General features: G+C 40.1%; 1 protein-coding gene across 2 annotated transcripts in view; it reads right to left on the bottom strand.

Moving 5' to 3' along the window:
• The window catches only part of LOC122562188 (archaemetzincin-2), a 111,064-nt gene extending 105,992 nt beyond the window's left edge, over positions 1-5,072 (bottom strand). Inside the window, exon 1 of one of the 2 annotated variants that reach the window (XM_043714841.1) lies at positions 4,980-5,072. The gene's annotated coding sequence lies outside the window, so the exon portion shown is untranslated. The remainder of the gene's footprint in view (positions 1-4,979) is intronic. The other variant, XM_043714840.1, reaches the window with a different exon arrangement.
• Positions 5,073-23,005: the final 17,933 nt, after the last annotated feature.

Raw genomic sequence — 23,005 nt, 5'->3', positions numbered from 1 at the left:
GTCCCCAAAGTGCTCACCTCCCTCTAATTCTAACACCTGGCCTGGTTCGTTACCCAGAACCAAATCCAGTATGGCCTCACCTCTTGTTGGCCTATCTACATATTGTGTCAGGAAACCCTCCTGCACACATTGGACAAACACCGACCCATCTAATGAACTAGAGCTATCGCTTTCCCAGTCAATATCTGGAAAGTTAAAGTCCCCCATAACAACAACCTATTACTTTCACTCTTCTCTTGAATCATCCTCACAATCCTTTCTTCTACATTTCTAGGACTATTAAGAGGCCTGTAAAAAACTCCTAACAAGGTGAGCTCACCTTTCCTATTCCTAACCTCAGCCCAAACTACCTCAGATGGCGAGTCTACATCCATCGTTCTTTCCACAGCTGTAATACTATCTTTGACAAGCAATGCCACACCTCGCCCTCTTTTACCCCCACCTCTGACCCTACTAAAACATTTAAACAGTTCCACAGAAATTTCACTCCAATCTCACCTCTAAGTTTTTACTCAATTGACTCTTCTGGTTTCTATGGCTTGGATTGTACAGACAATTTGAGACATTTTCTTGAGCTTGTTGGCATGAACTTTTCACAATTTTGATGGCCAAAACTTTCTCAGTTCCAACAACTTGAAAATTCTATCCAAACTCTCCAGCTTTGAAGCTCCACAAAACTGATCCCTGACCCAAAACCTGATTGCCCTGCTCAGATAAACGTTTCTCCCTTCCAAACTGAACTCATCCTTTCTGAAATAAAGCTTGAAATTTCCATTCTGAAGAGACGGCTTTCTGATCTGTTGTAAGCTCAGCAATATCAACACTCCATCCATTAGCATGTGGACAAAGTGGTCAAGGCACATGGCACATTTGCTTTCATTGGTTGGGGCACAGACTATTAAAATTGGAAAGTCATGTTGCAGCTGTACAGAACTTTAGTTAGGCCACATGTGGAATATTGTGTACAGTTCTGGTCAGCACACTAGAAGAAGGATGTGGATGTTCTGGAAAGGATACATAATTAGTTTACAGGGATGTTGCCTGGTTAGGAGAGTATTAGTTATATGAAGAGATTGTACAAACTTGATTTGTTTTCACTTGAATGAAAAAGGATGAGGGGACGACCTGACAAAAGCTTACAAATTTAAGAGAGGCATGGATAGTCAGGTCTTTTTCCAAGGGTAGAAATGCTAATTAGTACGGTACATAAGTTTAAAGTAAAAGGGACTAAGTCTAAAGGAGATGTGAGAGTTAAGCTTTTTATTTACACAGGTGTTAAGTGCCTACATGAGAGCCCATAAATGGATCAACAGAACAAATACCATAATGCTCGACCTTGAGGGATAGCCACGACGACAACCACGACGTTCAGTGCCGAGAATGTGCTGCCGGAGGAGGTGGTGGAGGCGGATACAATGGCAACATTTAAGAGACACCTTAATAGATATATGAATACGCAGGGAAAAGAGGGATAAGGACTACAGAGAGGCAAAAGGTTTTTAGTTTAGAAATGCATCATTTGTCAGCACAGTCTTGGTGGGCCAAAGGGCTTGTACCTGTGCTATATTGTTCTTTGTTCCATTTGCCTTTTTCTTTCAGATTAGATTCCATACAATGTGGAAACAGGCCCTTCGGTTCAACCAGTCCACACCGACCCTCCGAAGAGTATCCCACCCAGACCAATTTCCCTCTGACTTATGCACCTAGCACTATAGGCAATTTAGCATGGCCAATTCACCTGACCTGCACAACTTTGGATTGTGGGAGGAAACCAAAGCACCCGCAGGAAACCCACGGAGACACGGGGAGAATGTGCAAACTCTACACAGGCAGTTGCCAGAGGCTGGAATCGAACCTGGGTCCCTAGCGCTGTGAGGCAGCAGTGCTAACCACTGAGCCACCGTGCCACCCTAAGTAGCGGAACCTTATCAAAAGCCTTTTGGAAATTGAAATACATCATATGCAATGGTTTCCCTTGATCTATTTTGCACTTTACCTTGTCAACGAATTTGAATATATTTTCCTTATGAAGCCATGCTGACTCTGTTTAATTATAGTATCTGCATTTCTATATGCTCTGCTATTGCATCCTTTATATTAGACTTGTTAACATTCCCAAAGACAGGTTTTAAGTTATTTGGCATACATTACTTGATTTTTGGCACTCCCCATTTTGAATAAGAGTGATATACTGGCAGTTTGCCAATCTTCTGGGACAATTCCAGAATCTCAGGTTTCTTAGAAGATTGCTACCAGTGCATCTATTACCTGTGTAGCTACTTCCTGTAATACTCTCAGATGCAACCCATCTTGTCCAATGTATGTAATAGCCTTTGGGTCCATTAGTTTCCTAGTACTTTTTCTTCTAGGGATAGTTATTTATTTCCTCTCCCCCTTTTGCCCCTTAATTATTTACTTTTTTTTGGAATAGTATTTGTGTTTGTAATGAAGACTGACAAAAAACGATTTATTCAACTCATCTGCCTTTTCCCAATTCCCATTATTTCCTCAGCCCCATTCTCTAATAAGTTCACTTTGGTCTCTTCTTTTTTAGATATTTAAAGAAGCTCTTAGTGTCCTTTTTGATATTATTTACTATGATTCTATAATATATGCAAATTTATTTTTATCTTCATTATTTTCTGGCCATCACTTTTTAAGCTTTTAAAACTTTCCAAATCCTTTGGCTGATCACTAATCTTTTCATATTGTATGTTTCTTCCTTTCAATTTTAAGTTCAGTTTATTCCTTCCTAGATTCCTTCTTCTTCACTGGGAAGTAACATTATTGTTAGTTGTGATTTTTTTTCCCCCTTTCATCTGCCATTATTAATCAACCATCTTTTTTGTCAAATTCTTTTCCCAGTACACACCAGCCAATTCTGCCAACAATTCCTTGTGATTACCCTAATTTGAATTTAGCACAGTTGTTTCCAGCTCAAATTGTTCACTATCAATCTGAATGCTAAATTCTACCATTCTAAATGCTAAAGTCACTGTTTCCTAAGGGATAGTTTATTGAAATCATTTATTGTGCATGCTTCATACTACATCCTAGCCTGATACCCGGTAAGATCCACAACATATCGCTCTAAGAAAGTATTCCAAATGAATTCTAACAAAGCTGCAAAGCCACTTGTAGGTCCACAAACATTGACTGATCACGGTGTGGACACTGATTCCTGATTCCAGACTTTGCTGCCACTTGCGAAACTCAAGAGGAATGCACAACAGCAGGAAAAATTAGAGGGAATGTAGATTCTAACTGTCTCAAATATATTATTCTCAGTTCCTCCGTCAAAAGAGTTTGATCAAGAATGCTGCAAATATTTTGGGAAATAAATAGGTCTTTTCCAGCACTGTTAGATGAGTAACACACAAAATTATTGTACTGAGGAAGAGGGCTTGACTGAAGACGACCAGCATTTCTGTATGTTATTTACTGCATCTGTTGCTCCCAATGCAGTCTCCTCTACATTGGGTTGACAGGACGTCTACTTGCAGGGTGCTTCAGAGAACATCTCAGGGACACCTGCACCAACCAAACCCAATGCCCCTTGGCCGAACACTTCAACACTCTCTCCCACTCTGCCAAGCACATGCAGGTCATGGGCCTCCTCCATCACCACACCCTAACCACTCAACAGCTGAAGGAAGAACGTCTCATCTTCCGTCTTGGGACTCCCTAACCACATGACATCAATGTGGACTTCACCAATTTGCTCATTTCCCCTCCCCCCACCTTATCCCAGTTCCAACCTTCCAACTCAGCACCACCTCACGCCCTGTCCATCTTTATTCAGATCTATCTGCTCCACCCTCCTCTCTGGAGAAGAAAGTGAGGTCTGCAGATGCTGGAGATCAGAGATGGAAATGTGTTGCTGGAAAATGTGTTCCTGAAGAAGGGCTAATGCCCGAAACGTCGATTCTCCTGTTCCCTAGATGCTGCCTGACCTGCTGCGCTTTTCCAGCAACACATTTCCACCCTCCTCTCTGACCAATCACCACTACCCCCACCTCCATCTACCTATCGCACTCTCAGCTACTTTCCCCCCAGCCCCTTCCATTTATCTCTCCACCCCTGAGGCTCACAGCCTCATTCCTAATGAAGGTCTCTTGCACCAAACATTGATTCTCCTGCACTTCGGATGCTGCATGAGGTGCTGTGCTTTTCCAACACCCCACTCTAAACCGTATTACTGCAAACTGTTTCCTCTGTCCACAGATTCTGCCTGATCTGAAAAACTGCAAAATTTTGTTTGCGCACTGTGCTGTTATTAAGGTTGCACATGTTTATTCAGAAGTAGCAGAAAATATCACATCATAGAAGTAATGATAACCCAAGTTCTATGATTCCTTCAGAGTTAAGATTAAAGTCTTAATAACTGCTTATGTACAATATGAAACATGAACTGAAAGTGATGAAAAACAGTAAATAAGCACTGTTTTTCATCTAAAACCATTCTTATTTTCTGATGGCCTACTTTACAGACAGGCTTTAGCAAGTCAGTTAGTGATCAGCAGTCTTTAACTGTTTTTTTTTAGCAAAACCTAATTTTTAAACCCTCTACTCCACTGGCTACGCACAATGGCACTTCAACCGACCTATATAACCGAATTGCACACCAAACTGGAATTAAATTCCCTACAGTATGTAACGGACCCTCTGAAGAGTAACCCACCCAGACCCAATCCCCTCCCCGCTATTTACCCCTGACTAATGCACCTAGCACGATGGGCAATTTAGCATGGCCAATTCACCTGACCTACACATTTTTGGACTGTGGGAGGAAACCCACGCAGACACGGGGAGAACGTGCAAGCTCCACACAGTCACCCGAAGCGGGGAATCGAACCCGGGTCCCTGATGAGGCAGTAGTGCTAACCACTGCGCCGCCCCACGATGAATTAATAACGCCTCCTTTGCACGGGTTTGGGGGAGAGGGTCATAATTTTGTTTCGGGGTGCATTGACACTAACCAGGCCCGACACTCCCAACACAGCGCCAACATTCAGAGTAGCGTCAACCTCTTGAGGCGCTGGACCAGCCTCAGTCATGATCCGTGCGTGCGCAGCCCTGACAGGCGGGGCTGGGATTCTGGGAAGGGGCGAGAGGGCCGAGGGGCGTGGCCCTAAAGCCGTTAGCGTTGCGGCTCGAGCGTTACCAATCCTCAGTTTCATCAACGTCGGAGCGTCTAAGGTGGCGAACTGAGGATGTGCGTAATGGGATTTGTGGTTTACAGTCAATCCAACTGTTCAATCTCGATTTTCAATAGCTTTTTCAAAACCGTTTTCACTTTCAACTAGGTCGGGAGAATCCGGAGTCTTAAAGCCTAAGTAACAGATTGACATTCATTGTTGCTGCGGTGAAAAACAATTCCATATAATATGTAACAAAGAACTGAGGATGGTGGAAATGTGAAACCGAAACTGTGGTAGCATCTGTGAAGAGGAAGTACAGATAACGTTTCGAGTACAGTGACCTTTCAGAACGGACAATTATAACTTGGTAACGAGTTAAAGTAGGCGGAGGCATTTTGATGAAGTGTCATTGGACTTGAGGCGTTAACTCTGTTTCTCTCTCCACAGATGCTGAGTTTCTCCAGGAGTTTTTGTTGTATGAGGCGGTCATCTCAAGGTCGGCTAGATTATCCGTCTGTGCCCTTCCTGGGGCCAATCAACTATAAATGAATGTTGCTTGGATTATTCAAACAAAATAATATCCAACATATTACACAATATTGAGCGCAAATAAATCAGTGCTACAAAGGCTCGGGTTGTTTTCCTTAGAGCAGAGAAGGCAGAGAGTAGCTCAACAAAAACGTTTCCCCTTACTAGAGAGGTCTTTAACCAAAAGGTACAGTTTTAAAGCAAGAGGTTTAGGGGAGATTTGAGGAAATGTTTTTTTTTTAATCCTGAGGGTTGTGGGTGTCTAGAACTCACTGCCAAAAAAGGTCGTGCAAGTGAAAACCCTCAAGCTCTTTTTTTAATAACTACACCAGTGCATGCAAGGCTACGGTGCTAAGTGCTGGAAAATGGGATTAGAATAGATGGATGATGATGTGACCAGTGTAGACAGGATATGCTGAAGAGTCTCCTTCCGTGCTGTTAAAAAAAGGTCTGATTCTGCTACATTTTTTACTGGAAATTTGCTGCAGAGCATGGTTAAAGCACAGGAGGAGGCCATATGGTCTGGCATGTCTGTGTTGGCTGCCTGGAGCAATTCACCTGGTGTTGCTTCCCTGCCTTTTCAGAAATTAATATAACTTACTTTTGAAAACTTCAATCAAACCTTACTCCTCCATACTCAAGCAGCATCTTACACATCTAACCATTCACAACGTGAAAAGAACTTCTCTTCTTTTGTTACTTAGCTTCAATATTGTGCCCTTTGATTCTCAATTCTTCGAAAAATGGGAACAGTTTCTTCCTCTGCACTCTGTTCATATCCCAAATTTTCTCTCAACCTTCTCTCAGTAGAACGGTCCCAGTCTTGGAAATCTTTCTCTGTAGCTGAACTTCCTCGTCCTTAGAAAAATTCTTGTGAAATTTTTTTGCACCCCCTCTGATATCTTCATCTGTGGTGCTCAGAACTGCTGCAATACTCCAGTTGAGGCAGAACTAGATTTACAGGTTTTACATGTTTAACCTAATATCTTGCTTTTGTACTTCTGGCCCTGCTTTCCTAACAACGCTCTCAACCTGTTCAGCCACCTCCAATGATTTACGTATAGACACCCAGAACCTTACAACCTAAGACATAGGTGCAAAAAGTAAACCATTTGGCATATCAAGTCTGCTCTGCCTTTCAGTGGAATTATGGTTGATCTCATAATCCTCAACTCTGCTTTCCTGCTTTATTCCTTTTACCTTTAATTCTTTTACTGGCTAAAAATCTATCTCTGCCTTGAATATACTTAATGGCCTAGCCTCGACAGCCCTCTACAGGAAAGAATTCCACAGATTGACTACACAGAAAAAAATCCTTTTCTTGTTTGCCTTAAATGGGCATCCCTTACTCTGAGGATTATACCCTCTAGTCGCAGACCCTCACACAAAGGGAAACAACTCTTTGCATCTACCTTGTCAAGCTTTCTAAGAATATTATGTTTCAACAAGGGGTCTCATTCTTCTGAATTCCAATGAATACAGACTGAACCTACTCCATCTTACATAAGAAAATTCCTCTGTAACTGAAATTAATCTAGTGAACCTTCCCTGCTCTGCTTCCAATGTTAATATATCTTTCCTTAGATAAGGGGAGAAAAACTGTTCACAGCATTCCAGATGTACTCTGACTAGTGCCTTTCATACTTGTAGCAAGGGGTTCTTATATTTTTTTTACTAGATTCCCACTATGAATTCTTCTTTGTGACTACCTTTGTCAATTTCAATTTTGAGAAAATGAGGACTGCAGATGCTGGAGATCAGAGTTGAGAGCGTGGTGCTGGAAAAGCACAGATGGTCAGGCAGCACCTGAGAAGCAAGAGAATTGACGTTTTGGGCATAAGATACAAATCTTCTCAAAACTCGATAAGATTCCTGATGTAGGGCTTATGCCCAAAACGTCGATTCTCCCGCTTCTTGGATTCACACGCTCTATTCAATTTCAATTTATCAAACTACACAAAGATTAAAGTCACCCATGAATAATGTGCTGCCTTCTTTACATGCCCTCATTATCTCCTGATTTATCATCTGCTCTACAGAACTACTACCATTTTCTTTTCCTTCCTCTGACCCTATTTGCTACTTTTTTAAGCTTTTACGCTCTATACCTTCCTGTCCTACTCTGGGTATCTTTATCAAAATAATTGCCCTACAATGCCATCATATCCTTCTGCTTTGTAAGCCTCAAGCTCCCTCTTGAACCCTCTACTGTAATTAGTTTGGAGCTCTCTCTCTGCAGCCCTTGTTATTTGATTCGCCAGAACTGGTCCTAGCATAGTTCAAGTGAAGTTTATTCCACCGGAACTGCTCCTTTCGATCCCAGGATTGGTGCCAGTCCCCATAAACTGAAAGCTCCTTCTACCAGACCAATCTTTAAGCCAGGCATTTAACTCCTTAACTTTATTTACTCTGTGCTAGTTTGTCTATAGCTAATGTGGTAATCCTGAGATTATTGCCTGTTCTAGATGCAGGAAGTTCTGCTTTTTAGTTTAGCTCCTAAATGTTCAGATTCTTTCAACAGAGCTTCCTTGCTAATCCTATCAATGTCATTAAGTATCAAAATGGACAACAACTACTGGATCCCTCCCCACTCCAAGTTCCTCTCCAGCCCTTTTATGATGCAAAGCTGGACAGGTGAACCGAATCAGTCTCTGTATTCGCAACACAGTAAAATTAAAATATTCAAAAACCCTCAAAATTTATCCCAAATGGTTCCCAACCAGACATTTTTTGAATAACCACTCGCAGATTTGGTGAATAATTTATTCTCAACACCAAATTTTAGTTTAATCAAATGACTTAGTAGTTTATTAACAATACAGTAACTTTAACAGGGCAAAATTAAACAACAAAGTAGGGAAGTTCGCTGTGCCCTCATGAGCACTCTTTTTAAGAGGACAACATGCCCAAATTTTTTTAACCTCTACTTCAGTGTAAATTAACCGTTAATTTATTTAATTCAGGATCTGCATTTTTGTGCTGTAATTAGGGACATCATACGAAACATTCCACCTGGATTATCTCATCCCTCAGGAAGGTTTCAGCTGTCCTTTCATTTGTTTGTAGTGTCACATCAACATTATTGATGGATTTTATTTAACAATTGTTCTGGTTACATGTAGGAAAATTACCAGGAACTTGTCCCTGTAATTGTCCTGTTTCTTGAACTATCTTTGGATATTCTATAATTAAGGGTGAAGCTATTACTTTTAGTCCTGTCAAGTTGTTACCCACACCCTCAATCAGTAATAACTTTACTCAGCCAATTACCTTTCCTGGTAACAAATCACATTCCAAATGTATTTTTATATAATGGAACAGAAATATACTCTCCACCAATCCCATTTATTAATATCTTAGCTCCCATCGAACTCTCTGGAGGGAAAACCAAGTAATATTCTCGTAAAAGTGGTTGTGGTGCACCTGTACGTCTCTGTATAGTTATAAGTTCAGGTACTTCACCTGAAGAAAGAGGATTCTCCTTTGGACAAAATTCCTGCATACCTCTCATCTGCCTTACACATTTCTTTATAAATGACAAAATTCACCTTTGGCCATTTTGTAATAGAGCTACAACCTGGTCAATGGTATTATCTTTTTACGTTCCCTTCTTTGACTCATTTTCACAAACTTCTATAAGTCCCATGGGTTTACGTCGCAACTTCCAACATTCCAACGTGGCCCGACTTATTGCAAAAAATATATTGAAATCTTCAAAATTTGCCAACACCCTCGGCACTTGATCTTAATATTAATTAATTAATCTGAGGAGGAATTCTTGGGATATTTCCTACTGTATATTCACTACCATTCTTTTCAACATCTCAGGGTGATGGAAAAAAGCTTTATAGATCAGTTCACACTCAATAGTCAGTCTAGCTATTTGATTTGCCATTGCTACCCATTGTTCTTCTATATAAGTTCCAATTACAGAAGATATGGAAGGTTTAAATTCTTCAAAAATAATAATTTATCTAAGAGTATTGTAAGAACATCTCAACTTTTAACACTCTTATCTACCTATCAAAATGCTTTTGTTTATGTGTTTATATTTTTCAAACTCAGTATAAATTTGTCCAGGCTGTTTCTGAGAGTTCCAAAATCTTTGCATGTATAGTTCCAAGACCAATTCATATGCATTTGGATTAGCTCTTTTCAACTCATCATAACCTTGAGAATGTTCTTCCAACGGAGATGCATAAATCTCTTGTGCTTTACCAGTTAATTTGCTTTGCATGAGCAATGTCCAGTCTATCTTTGGCCGCCTTATTTGGGTTGCTATCTTCTCAAATCACATGAAAAATGGTACCACATCCTTCTCTGCAGATTTGAACAAAGCCTGCACTGCCTTAAACATTTGACTGAACTGTGAATTATGATCAGAAACTTTGTCTTCCAGTCTCTTCCAAACATCTGGTTTAACTCGGCAAAAGTTGCATCATTTTTAATTTAAATTAATTTTTTCTTTCTCGTGCCTCTTTAATTCCAGTGATGCATATGTATATATACATCCTTTTGAAGTTCTACATTGCCTCCCTATGTCTTTTTTAGATTAGATTAGATTAGATTCCTTACAGTGTGAAAACAGGCCCTTCGGCCCAACCAGTCCACACCGACCCTCTGAAGAGTAACCCACCCAGACCCATTTCTCTCTGACTAATGCACCTAGCACTATGGGCAATTTAGCACGGCCAATTCACCTGACCTGCACATCTTTGGACTGTGGGAAGAAACCGGAGCACCCGGAGAAACGGGGAGAATGTGCAAACTCCACACAGTCACCCCAGGCTGGAATTGAACCCGGGACCCTGTTGCTGTGAGGCGAACCACTGAGCCACCGTGCCACCCTACGATACTTTCAAAATATTGCACACTCACAAATTTTAAAACTGACCTAAGATCACACTCAGTAGATACCAGAACACCAATCCTAGTGTTACAATCTTTATTGTAAACCTTCTAGTCTGAAACCCTATGTCGTAAGAATAGTACATAATTTTCTGCTTGGGAACGCTACAGCTTTCTGGACTCAACTTTGAGTTCAACAATTTTAGGGCTTGAGACACCTTCTCTCACCCCAACCCCCACACACCAGGCCTTGTTAATATATGGTCTGCTATTACATTGTTAGCCACTAATAGTCACCATTAGCAGCCATTCATTCGGTTGATTGTTATCTACTCTTCTGTCTGTCCAACTGTTTTTCCCTCTCTTTGGGCTCTCCCTCCACCTATTGTTTCTTCCTGACCCCCTTCTCCCATTCTATCTTCTGCATAGAAAACAACTTTTTCCTTGTTACATCAGTTCTGAAGGGTTACTGGACCTGAAAAGTTAATGTGGTGCTGGAAAAATACAGCAGGCCAGGTAGCATCCGAGGAGCAGGAGAATCGACGTTTTGAGCAGAAGCCCTTCCTGAAATTTTCCAGTAATTTCTGTTTTCGTTTCTGATTTACATTATTTTGGTTTTTTTTTCACTATTCTTTGCCTCCTGGTACTCAGCCAATTTCATATCCATGTTGCAACTGTCCCTTTTAGTCTATAGACTCAAACTTTGCTCCAGTGCATCAAAAAAATGTAAGGAAGTTAATTAAAGATATGAAAATAAAACAAAAAAAAACTGTGGGTGTTCTACATCTAAAATAAACATGAATAGAATTGCTGGAGAAGCTCAGTGGGTCTGGTAGAACTCCTAAAGACACTAATGCACAAAATGTTAACTCTGTCTTCTTTTAACACATGCCACAAGACCTGCTGAGTTTCTCCAGCAATTTGTGTTTCAGTTAGAAACATGATTTGCCTTTACAAATCTGTGCTGGCTTTCCTTACTTAATCTGCATTTTCCCAAGTGACTATTCATTTGTCCTAAGTTATCAATACTAAAAACTTCCCCATCACCAAGATGTTGTGTAGTTGTTGGGCTTATCTTTATACTTTCTCCTGAACAAGGATGTAACATTTGCAATTTCCAGTCCTCTGGCATTTTATGGCCATTACTTCCAGAATTACCATTCTCACATCCTTCTGTGTAGAGTCATAGAGATGTACAGCATGGAACCAGACTCTTTGGTCCAACCCATCCATGCCGACCAGATATCCCTACCCAACCTAGTCCTACCTGCCAGCACCCGGCCCATATCCCTTTAAACCCTTCCTATTCATATACCCATCCAGATGCCTTTTAAATGTTGCAATTATACCAGTCTCCACCACTTCCTCTGGCAGCTCATTCTATACATGTACCACCCTCTGCGTGAAAAAGTTGCCCTGGAGGTCTCTTTTATATCTTTCGCCTCTCACCCTAAACCTGTGTCCTCTAGTTCTGGACTCGCTGACCCCAGGGAAAAGACTTTGTCTATTTATCCTATCCATGCCCCTCATGATTTTGTAAACATCTTTGAATGTATTTCTTCCAGTCTTAATGGATAATCAAACATTAACATTACTGGGCTTTGTGGAATCATGATTATGCTACAGCTATAACATCTTACTTCTGCATGAACATAACCTCTATAGAGAGATGGTTGACCACACTTCTTTCCCAATGAACCAGGGGCAGTTTAAAATAAGAGGTCTCACTTTTAAAATGGAAAAAGGAGATTTTTTTTCCCCAAAAGTTTATTAGGTTTGTGGAATTCTCCCTAAGAAAACAGTGGATGGTAGGTGGAGATTCAGATGGAGTTAGATAGATTTTTGATAGACAAGGAAACTCAAGATTTATGCAGTTTGTTGGGGGAATGCAAATGGGGCATTGGATTTGAGATCATAACCATATTCACCACGATCTTATTGAATGGTGAAGCAGGCTCAAAGGGCCAAATTGATAAGTCCATTAGAGAATAACCAACTCTTTCTCAATTTTAAAATTTCCAAATGTTTGAACTATTTCCTCTTTCACCTTTAGCTAGGCAGCATCTCTCCCTAGTAAAATCAAAAACAAGGTATTCATTCAATACCTGATCCATGCCACTTGCCTCCACATGTAAATCCCCTTTTTGGTCTCTCATTGTCCTCACTCCTCTTTTCACTAACTTTTTAATGTTTATGTGTCTATCAAAGATTTTTATGTTAGCTGCCATTTGTTCCCCTTATTTCCCTCTGTTCCCCTCCCTTATTTACTTTTTCAAATCCACTCTAAACCTTGCATATTAGGCCTTGTTCTCAAATCACCTGACATCTGTTGTAAGCACATTTTTGTCTGAACTTTAGGTTTGTTTTTGCCACCCTTTGCTTTCAAATACACTTTGTACTTAATCATAGGACTTAGCCATTTGGGCCTTCGAGCCTGGTCCACCATTCATAATGGATCTGGTTATGGTCCTCAATCCAAATCCCCATCTGCACCCCTCCACCCCACAAAACCCCAATTTACCACCTATCAAAACATCTGACTAACTCAGCCTTAAATAACTTCAGTGACCCAGCCTCCACTGTTTTCTCAGGGAAAATTCCTCAGACTGACCAAAATTCTGTGAAGAATTCCCCTTCCTTCAATATAAAAATAAATACGCCTTATTTTTAAAAAGTATTTCCCCTAATTCATTGGGAAAGGAGTGTTGCCAAACATATGAATACAGGTCACGTTAAAGGAAAAGTAAAATGTAGCTGTAGCACAATCCTGATTCCATTTAGTCCTGTTGGCAAAAAAAAATTTCAGTTTATCACTAGCTATAAAATAGTTTTCACCAGCGGATATTAGAAACTTTGGATTTTCAGACCTAACATTGTGTACCATAACATGAGGCTGGATAACCAGATCATCTGCTTATTGAGCCAATTTAATTTTGAGGAACGTGGCCAAAATCATTAGTATTGAACTTGCCTTCTGCAGGCCATTAGATAGAACAGTATTACTGGATAGTCTTGTAGAAGAGAGACCTAGGGGTTCAGGTACATATTTCTTTGAAATTTTCATCACGGATAGACAGGGTGGTTAAGAAGGCATTTACAATGCTTGCCTTCATTGCTCAGACCTTTGAGTATAAGAGTTGAAATGTCATGTTGAGGTTGTACAGGACATTGGTGAGATCTCTTCTGGGAGTACTATATCCAGTTCTGGTTGCTCTGTTATCAGAATTGGAGAGGATTCAGAAAAGATTTACCAGGATATTGTTGGGAATGGAGGGTTTGTGATTTTTAAATAGACTGGAAACACTAGGACTTTTTTCACTGGAGCTTAGGAGGTTGAGGGGTGACCTTATTGTGGTTTATAAAATCATGAGGGGCATAGATAAGGTGAATGACAAGAGTCTTTTCTCTTGGGGTGGAGGGGGGACCAGTTCAAAATGAGGGGGCATATTTTTAAGGTGAAAGGAGAAAGATGCAGAAAGGACCTGAGGGCTATATTTTTAGACAGTAGTTTGTGTGCAGAATGAACTGCCAGAAAAAGTGGTGGAAGCAGGTACATTTTACATTGAAAAGAATAAGTTCATGAATAGGAAAGGTTTGGAGGAATATGGGTCAAGTGCAGACAGTTGGGACCACTTCAGTTCAGCGTGGGCAGGTTGGACCAAAGGTTCTGTTTCCATGTTGTATGACTCTAACACAAATGCTGAGCTGAGGGATAGATACAACACCAAATGGAAGTGGTACCTGAGACAATGTAGAGTAATACTAGGTTCTGAGAGGAAATGGTGTATTCAAAACCGGAAGTTGCAGCAGAATTCATTCTGTGACAGTTGATGGAAGGTCTGGATACAAATCTTCTGTCAATTGAGCCTTAGTCCTTTTTCTTATGCAGGAGTAGGTGATTTTACCAAGAGAGTTTCATTCCTCATTGTCAGCCATTCCACCTCCCTGCATAATGAGGCGACTCCTAGTTGTATCGTTTGTGGTTTCCTGCGAAACTAACATTAAGGAGTGATAAAGTTCTGCACAGAGGGATAACAGCTGTCAATGTGATCATTTGTATTTCAATGAAGATCTCCAGGATGGGTCCCATAAGTTGGTGTATGATTGCATCTTCTACTGCCCCTCTGTCCCTGTTTCATTCAGGACACTTCTCCAGGTTGTCTATAGAGATAATTTTAAAAGACTGCTTGCCACATGAGCAGATTAGTGTATATTTTAACCATTCTTTCATTAATAACACTATCTACGAATAGCCTTTTCCTACTTAAGCTGCAAAGCAGGTCCCTTTTCCAACGCCCTGTCTTGAACCCATTCCCTTATCAATGGGTAGTTATGTTTTTTTAATCGGTTGTTACTGCATATTTGAGTCTCTGATTCTCTGTTCAATTTTAGGAATTTCAACAATCCTTTTTCAAATCCAATTACTGCTGTTGGACTGAGGAATCAAAGTATAGAGACAATAAAAGAACTATAGGTAAATGGTGGATGCATATCAATGCCATACATAAAGTAATAGTGATTCCTCGAGACAGATATGGACATATTAGTTTCCAATATCTGCAACTCCCAAATGTATTACAGCTCTCATCTTCTTTGCACGATTCTGCATTGACATCGTTACCACTTAACATAAAGATTTGTGGGGATTTGTGTCTGAATAAATAAATTGCCAACGTTTATTTTAGCTTTAAACATTACTTCAGCCAAAGTTGTTATCATTCATATGCCGTCAGATGGTTTCAGTATTTCCTCTTGAGACCATCTGAGACTCTGCAATGTGGTTTAGAGCGAGGAAGTTGCTAGGAAATATTGACAAATCAGACTCGCTTTGACATAATTACTTACCTCCTTTTGACAATGGTTATGTGGGTCAAGTGCTACATTAACCAGAATCTATAATTATCTTGACGTAAATAAGATCAGCTATGATATACAATTAACCTTGTAATTATAAAATGTCCATAACTCTTTCATTGACCTAATAACTGGTTAACCTTTGCAACAAATAAAAAAATTTAAAAGAACTTTTTTGATTATTACCTCCACGTTGTGGCACTGTGAGAAGGCATCCCTGCTCTCGGTTGAAATCTCATTCCAGGTGCATTCATAACATGATCAAACAAATTGATTATTAACCTGTAAATCCTTCCACTACATCTCATGACAGACAGTAGAGTAGGCGTCCTTTGGTCAACCTATGCAGAAGGCAATGGTGAACTACATGGTACTCTGCCAGACTTAATCAAGCATGATCGCCAAAACCCTTTTAAGGCATGATACCTAAAAAGAGTGTTTTAAAAAAATCACATAACACCAGGTCATAATCCAACAGATTTATTTGGAAGTACAAGCTTTTGGAACACTGCTCCCTCGTCAGATAGTTAGTGGAGTAAGATCATAGGACACAGAATTTATAGCAAAAGATGGTCGTATCGTACACTGATGCAATATATTAACAAACCTAGATTGCTGTTAAGTCTTTCACCTTTTAGAATGAGTTGCAGGTTTCCATTCATTAATATGTAAATCCCAGAACTTCTTTCAAGTCACATTCCCAAGGTTCCCTGTCAGGGCAACCAGTGCAAGACGCGTCAATGTCGATATTGATACAACTATTACATGTGGGCTCACTACTCACCATGTATGCAGCAGGTACTCAAGTGACTCAAGTCTATCTGATACGCTGCAGGCAAGGATGCCCAGAGGCATGGAACATTGGCAAGAACAGGCAGATGCTATGACAATGGATGAATGGACACCACACAACAATCACCAGACAGGGATGTTCCCTCGCAGTCAGGAACACTTCTGCAGTCAGAGACATTCGGCCTCAGGTCTCCAAGTGACCATCCTCCAAGGCAAACTGCGGGATACACAACAACGCAGAGTAGCCGAGCAGCACCGATAGCCAAGTTCGGTACCCATGAGGATATCCTCAACTGGGACCTTGGGTTCATTTCTCAATACAGGTGACCCCACTACACTATACACTCACACCCTTACATACTCACGCAGATAGTCTCTCATACACACACCCTCTCACAGGCATATAGTTGATCACACTCTCTCTCCCTCACGTGTGTGGGTGAATTTGCATTTGCGGAATTATATTTGCAGATACATGCTATTTTGTTCAAAAAAAACAATCTGTAGGCAATCAATATTTTTTATAATCTATGTAACGTTTTATAAAATCCTACTTTGGAAATAGAACCAGCCTGATTCGATTTGAATATATACAGACTCTAACCTCACACCTTTAATGCATTGTCTGAGCTGAGATGTCACCTTTTTTTAATAAAACCGTAAGTTATCGTGGGAAGGTGACTGGAGAGAAGTTCTGGGATTTACATATTAATGAATCGAAACCTGCAGCCTATTCTAAAAGATGAAAGACTTAACAGCACTCTAGGTTTGTTCAATATATTGCATCAGTGTATGACACAATGATCTTTATAAATTGTGTCCTATGATCCTACTCCACTAGGTACCTGACGAAGGAGCAACACTCTGAAAGTTTGTACTTCCAAATAAACCTGTTGGACTATAACCTGGCGTTGTGAGATTTTTAACTTTGTCCACCCCAGTCCAACAACAGCATCTTCACATCATAAAGAGAGAAGATGGTGTGATGATTTGTGGCTATGTAAGAGTCTGTATCAACATCATTGATGTCTATTAATATATTTTTATACACATTGATGCAATTACTTACACTAATGCTTGCTTCCTTGAACAAACAGAATGCTCAGTGCTAGAGAATGAGATCATAATTAGGCTTTTTGGCTTCTAGAACCAACTCTTCCATTCACTCTCACAATTGTGATGTCACTGCCATTTTCTTCGCTTTATCCCCAGATATCCCTTGATATATTTACTATCTAGAAGTGTAATCAGTCATTGTCTTGAATATACCCAACAAGAGAGCTTCCACAGCCCTATGGGGTAGAGAATTCCACAGATCTTTTTCTGAGGTAAAAAAAAACCTCATGTCAGTCCTAATTGCTTACCTCTTATTTTGAGATGTATCTCAGAAGACGTTCTAAATTCCCCAAGGGGAAATAGTCTTCCTTCACGGCAAAACATCATGGGCTAAAGGACCTGTTCCTGTGCTGTCCTGTTCTATTTTCTAAGTAGGAGAAAGTAAGGACTGCAGATGCTGGAGATCAGAGCTGGAAAAGCGCAGCAGGTCAGGCAGCATCCCAGGAGCAGGAGAATCGACATTTCGGGCATAAGCTCTTCTTCAGGAATGAGGAGGGTGTGCCAAGCAGGCTAAGATAAAAGGTAGGGAGGAGGTACTTGGGGGAGGGGCGTTGGGAATGTGATAGGTAGAAGGAGGTTAAGGTGAGGGTGATAGGCCGGATAGGGTATGGGGGCTAGGTCTGGTTGGAATGCTCTTTGGAGGGTCAGTGTAGATTTGAAGGGCTGACCAGCCTCTTTCTGCATTATAGGGACTCTACAAGAAGGGGAAAATCTAAAAAAAATGAAGAAAAAAGGAATCAAAGGTGAATTTGAGGGTTAGAGGAAGTGAAATGGGAAGAAGCGTGTGTAGAATGTAAATACAGAAAGGTCAGGTTGGGCCGAATGGCCTGATTCTGTTCTGAAAAATCCATGTACTAATAGAAGACAATAAGCATAGCCTTCGGTTCACCAATGTGAATTTAAGCATCTAGTTTGTTAATTGAACTTATTTTATGCTGAAGCTGAGCTTTGCATTCATATTGGTAACCAAGGAAATATTCATCAATATGAGCTTTAATGATGGTCCCTTTGAGTATAGAGTTCACTCTGTTTGTAATGTCTCTGTTTGGAGGTGGCGGAAATGACGAAGGATGATACGATGTATCTGGAGGTTGGTGGGGTGATAGGTGAGGACCAGTGGGGTTCTGTCCTGGTGGTGATTGGAGGGGCGGGGTTCAAGGGCGGAGGAGCGGGAAGTGGAGATACGGTGGAGAGCATCGTCAACCACGTCTGAAGGGAAATTGCGGTCTTTGAAGGAGGCCATCTGGGTTGTTCATTATTGGAATTGGTCCTCCATGGGAGCAGATGCGGCGGAGGCAAAGGATTTGGGAATATGGGATGGCATTTGTACAGAGGGCAGGGTGGGAGTCGGTCGGTTTATAGTAAATGTCCGTGTTGAGTCGGTCTCCCAAGATAGAAATGGAGAGGTCGAGGAAGGGGAAGGAGGAGTCTGAGACGGTCCAGGTAAATTTGAGGTCGGGGTGGAAGGTGTTAGTAAAGTGGACGAACTGTTCAACCTCCTTGTGGGAGCACGAGGTAGCGCCGATACAGTCATCGATGTAGCGGAGGAAAAGGTGGGGGGTGGTGCCTTTGTAGCTGCTCCCTACCTTTTATTTTAGCCTGCTTGGCACACCCTCCTCATTCCAGAAGAAGGGCTTATGCCCAAAACGTCGATTCTTCTGCACCTGGGAGAATGTCTGAGCTGCTGCGCTTTTCCAGCAACACATTTTTCAGCTCTATTTTCTAAGTACTATGTCGAATCTTGTAAGAATTTTGCAAGCTTAAGTGAGATCATCCAATCTAAACTCTGGAGAATATAGGCCCAGTTTTCTCCATCTTTCTTTGAGGACAATCTTGCCATCCCAGAGATCCACCTGGTGAACCTTTGTGGTGCTCCTTCACCAGTCTCACCAAGGTTCTCTACATTTGAAGCCAGACCTCCATAGTCTAGTATTCAAATCCTCTTGCAATAAAGCCCAACATACAATTTATCTTCCAGACTGCATGCCCAGTCTGCTTGTTAGCTTTCAGGTCCCTTTGGACATCAACATTTCCCATTTTCTCACTATAAAGAAATATCCTGAATTTGTTGCCAAATGAATCAAATTGCCATAGTTGTACCATAGGGCTGCTTTCTCATTAGAGACAATTGGTGGTGATTCACCCAGAGGGCCACCAAACCTCAGGCAAAGAGAAAGGTTAAGAATCCTTCATGGCAACCTTTACCAGTATGGGAATTGAACTCACACTGTTGGCATCACACTCCTTTGCAAACCAACTGTCCAGCCAGCTGAGGTGTCCTGTGTGGGTCTTTTCTGAAAGCCTTTGGAAAATCCAAAACATTGCATCCATTTGTATCCCTTTATCTATCCTGCTGGTTACATCCTCTCAAATTCCCAACTGACTTATCTCATATGATTTCCCTTTCATTAATCCATATTGACTCCATAAAATCCTACCATTATTGTCCACTTATGACATTGTTTATAATAGATCCTATTATTTCCTATTACTGATGTCAAGCGAACAGGTTTGTAGTTCCCAGTTTTCTCTCTCATTTCTTCTATAAGTGATGAATACCATTTGTGAAATAACTGCACAGAGGCTGGTAATCCGTCACACATTCACCCTTCGTTTACTTATGTTCTGTGCCCAGTCATCTTGGAGTCAGTCCCCTGAACTCAGGAGGCTCGAAATCCTCCGCTAATATTGTTTTTACTTTCTTTCCTGAATTGAGGAGATTCACAAATCTCCTGGTTTTCTTTTGTTTCCCCAACACTACTGCCATACTGCAGTAGCATTTATATTATTCCGTTAATATTAGTCAGCCAGGCTTCCTAACTGGACCCAATTAACAACCCCAATAAAAGGAACTCATAGTCAATAAGGTCTACTTGGTTCTAATCACTACAATTTGCTCCCATCCAATTTGCAGCAATCACTCCAGAATCTATAGAATTTTAGAAAATGAACATCAAAGCAGTCGTTATAGCATTTCTTATTGTCAGATCCAGAGCATTTATCAACTGGCAATCCCAATAAATACTCTCGTACTAATTTTTAACTAATACAAACATTTTTCCGTATGTTTTTGCTAGTGTCTTGGCTCTTGTGTATTCCTGGGAGCTTTCTTGTATGTTCTTGTCAAAGCCCAGCACATATTTAGTGAGGTTTTCTGTCATTTCCTGATCTCTCTTTCTAAATTCATCCACATTTGCCTTTACCACTTTTTATTTTTATATCCCTATAGAAGCTATTGATGTCTGCTTTTATATTTCTCACCAGCTTACTTTTCTATTTTGTTTTCTCATTCTTTATCAATTTCTTGGCCTTTCTTTGCTGAATTCTATGCATGTTCCCAATCCCCAGATTTATTACTTTTTAGAACAATTTTGTAAGCCTCTTTCTTTGATCTAATAAGCTTTAACTTCTCATGAGCCATGGTTGAATACTATCTACCTGGGCTTCTGTATCTAAAGGAATGCAAGTTTGATGGAAACCATGTATGATTTCTTTAAACGCTCGCTAGTCTACTGCCATGCCTTTTTAATATAGTTTCCTAAACTATCAGTCAATTTGCCCATTATACCTTTGTAAGTTGCTTTGTTTAGTTTTAAGATCCTAGTTTGAGTGAACTATATCACTTTCAAACTTAATACAAGATTCTATCATGTTTACTCGAGGTTCCTTTACAATGAGACTTTAATTACCCTTTATTATTGCGCCATATTAGATCTAAAACAATGCATCGACCACGGCAACAGTGCTAATTGTGTTTAGCCAATCTATATGTGGATTGAAATCCCTAATAATTACTGTATTGCCTTTGTTACACAGACCTCACATTTTCTGACTCGCATTGTGCTCTATATTGGTTTTTCAATTAGTGGGACATGTCACATCACTTTTCTAAACTCCAATGTAAACAAGCCAGCCTGTCCAAACACTTCATAAAAGACATTCCAGGTAATAATATGGTAAACTTCATCTGGACTTCCACCAGTATATTTACACTCCTCCTTAAGTAGGGTGACCAAAATCATATACAGTATTTGAGATGTGATCTCACTAGTTTCCTGTATAACTGAAGCATAACATCTTTATTTTTGTGTTCCGTTCATCTTGCAATTCCATTAGCCTTCTTGATTATGTACTGTACCTGGATACTACCTTCCTATGTCTCATGTCAGAAAGCCTAAATTTCTGTGCTCCTTTTAAGTAATACTTTTTTTTAATGCTTCCTGCCAAAGTAAACTTCACATTTTCTAATATTACAATGCATCAGCCAAATTTTTGCCTACTCAGTCAAACTCTCTCTGAAACTTCGTTATGCCTTCTTTACAACACTTTCCTGCCTATCTTGGTGTTATCTATGAATTTAGTTACATCAAAGTCATTGATGTAAATTCTAAAATGTTAAGGCCCCCGTTGGACTCCAATCATCACGTCTGCAAATCAGACAAGGAAGAATTTTGCATGCTTTGTTTCCTGCCAGCCAATCTTCTGTCCATGCTAATATTACCCCCCACACCATGAGCTTTTAATTTTCTGCAATAAGATTTAATATGACACTTCTTCAAATGTTTTCTGGAAAGTAAAACACATCTACCCTTTATTCAAAGCACATTATCACATCAAGGATTGTCAATAAATTGGTTAAACATGATCTTACATTTACGATACCATGCTGACTCTTCCCAATTACCTTGAGTTTTTCTAAGTATGCTATAAATTTTCAACAATTGATGTCATGGAGAACCTGTGGGATCAAACTAACCGGCTTAGAATTTCTTGTTTTCTGACATCCTCCTTTCTCCAATATTTGTTACTTTCCAGATTGATAAAACCAGTCCTGAATTTAGGGCATCTTGGAATATTAACACCAATTCATTTACTATCTTATTAGGAACTTTTTTTTTAAGGCCACCGTATGAAGTCTATCTGAACTGGTCAGTGACAGCTACAGCAGTTTGCTTACTACCACTTTCCGCACAACTATAATTTTGCTAATTTTCTCTATGCTTTCCATTTGTCGATTCACAACTATTACTCAAATGATTTTATGTCCTTTACAGTGAATAAAGAATCTATTAACTTCGCCTGCCATTTCTTTATTATCTATTAATTCCTCACACTCTCTATAGAGAACCAACACAATTTTAGTCTTTCCCTTTTCAGATATAGTGTTAAGTAATAGAAACCCTTACTCTCCATTTTTACATTATTTGCTAGATTCTTGATTTCTTCCTCCTGATTAACATCTTAGTCATTGTCTGCTATTATTTATGTTATGATTAATCATCTCACCTACCACTCAACTTTGCACAATTATATGCATTTCCTTCCTTAGTTCACCTCAGATAAAGAGTCCTCCTGGAAACATCTTAAATGTTTGCCTAATCCTTGTATGCTGATTCAGCTAAGATTTCATTCTCACACAGGTGACCTTGCTTGTGTTTAAAATACCAATCATGGATCCCATTTTCTCACTTTAAAACAGAATATAAAATGCATAATGTGGTTGCTGCTACCTGGGAGTGTCTTAATTCTGATGTAACTGATTAATGCTGTTACATTGCACAATACCAAGTCTAATATGACCTGCTGTCTGGTCAGTTCCAAAACACACTGCTTTAAGAAACTCTCGAAAACATTCTATAAACTCCTATATAGGCTACGGCTGGAAATTTGGTTTTTCCAGTTAATATGTACATGAAAGTCACCTATAATTATTGCCACTTCTTTAT

This window comes from Chiloscyllium plagiosum, chromosome 24 (genome assembly GCF_004010195.1).
Source record: "Chiloscyllium plagiosum isolate BGI_BamShark_2017 chromosome 24, ASM401019v2, whole genome shotgun sequence".
NCBI lineage: Eukaryota > Metazoa > Chordata > Chondrichthyes > Orectolobiformes > Hemiscylliidae > Chiloscyllium > Chiloscyllium plagiosum.
Note: the sequence above shows the minus strand (reverse complement) of the source record. Positions and strands in the feature narration are given on the sequence as shown.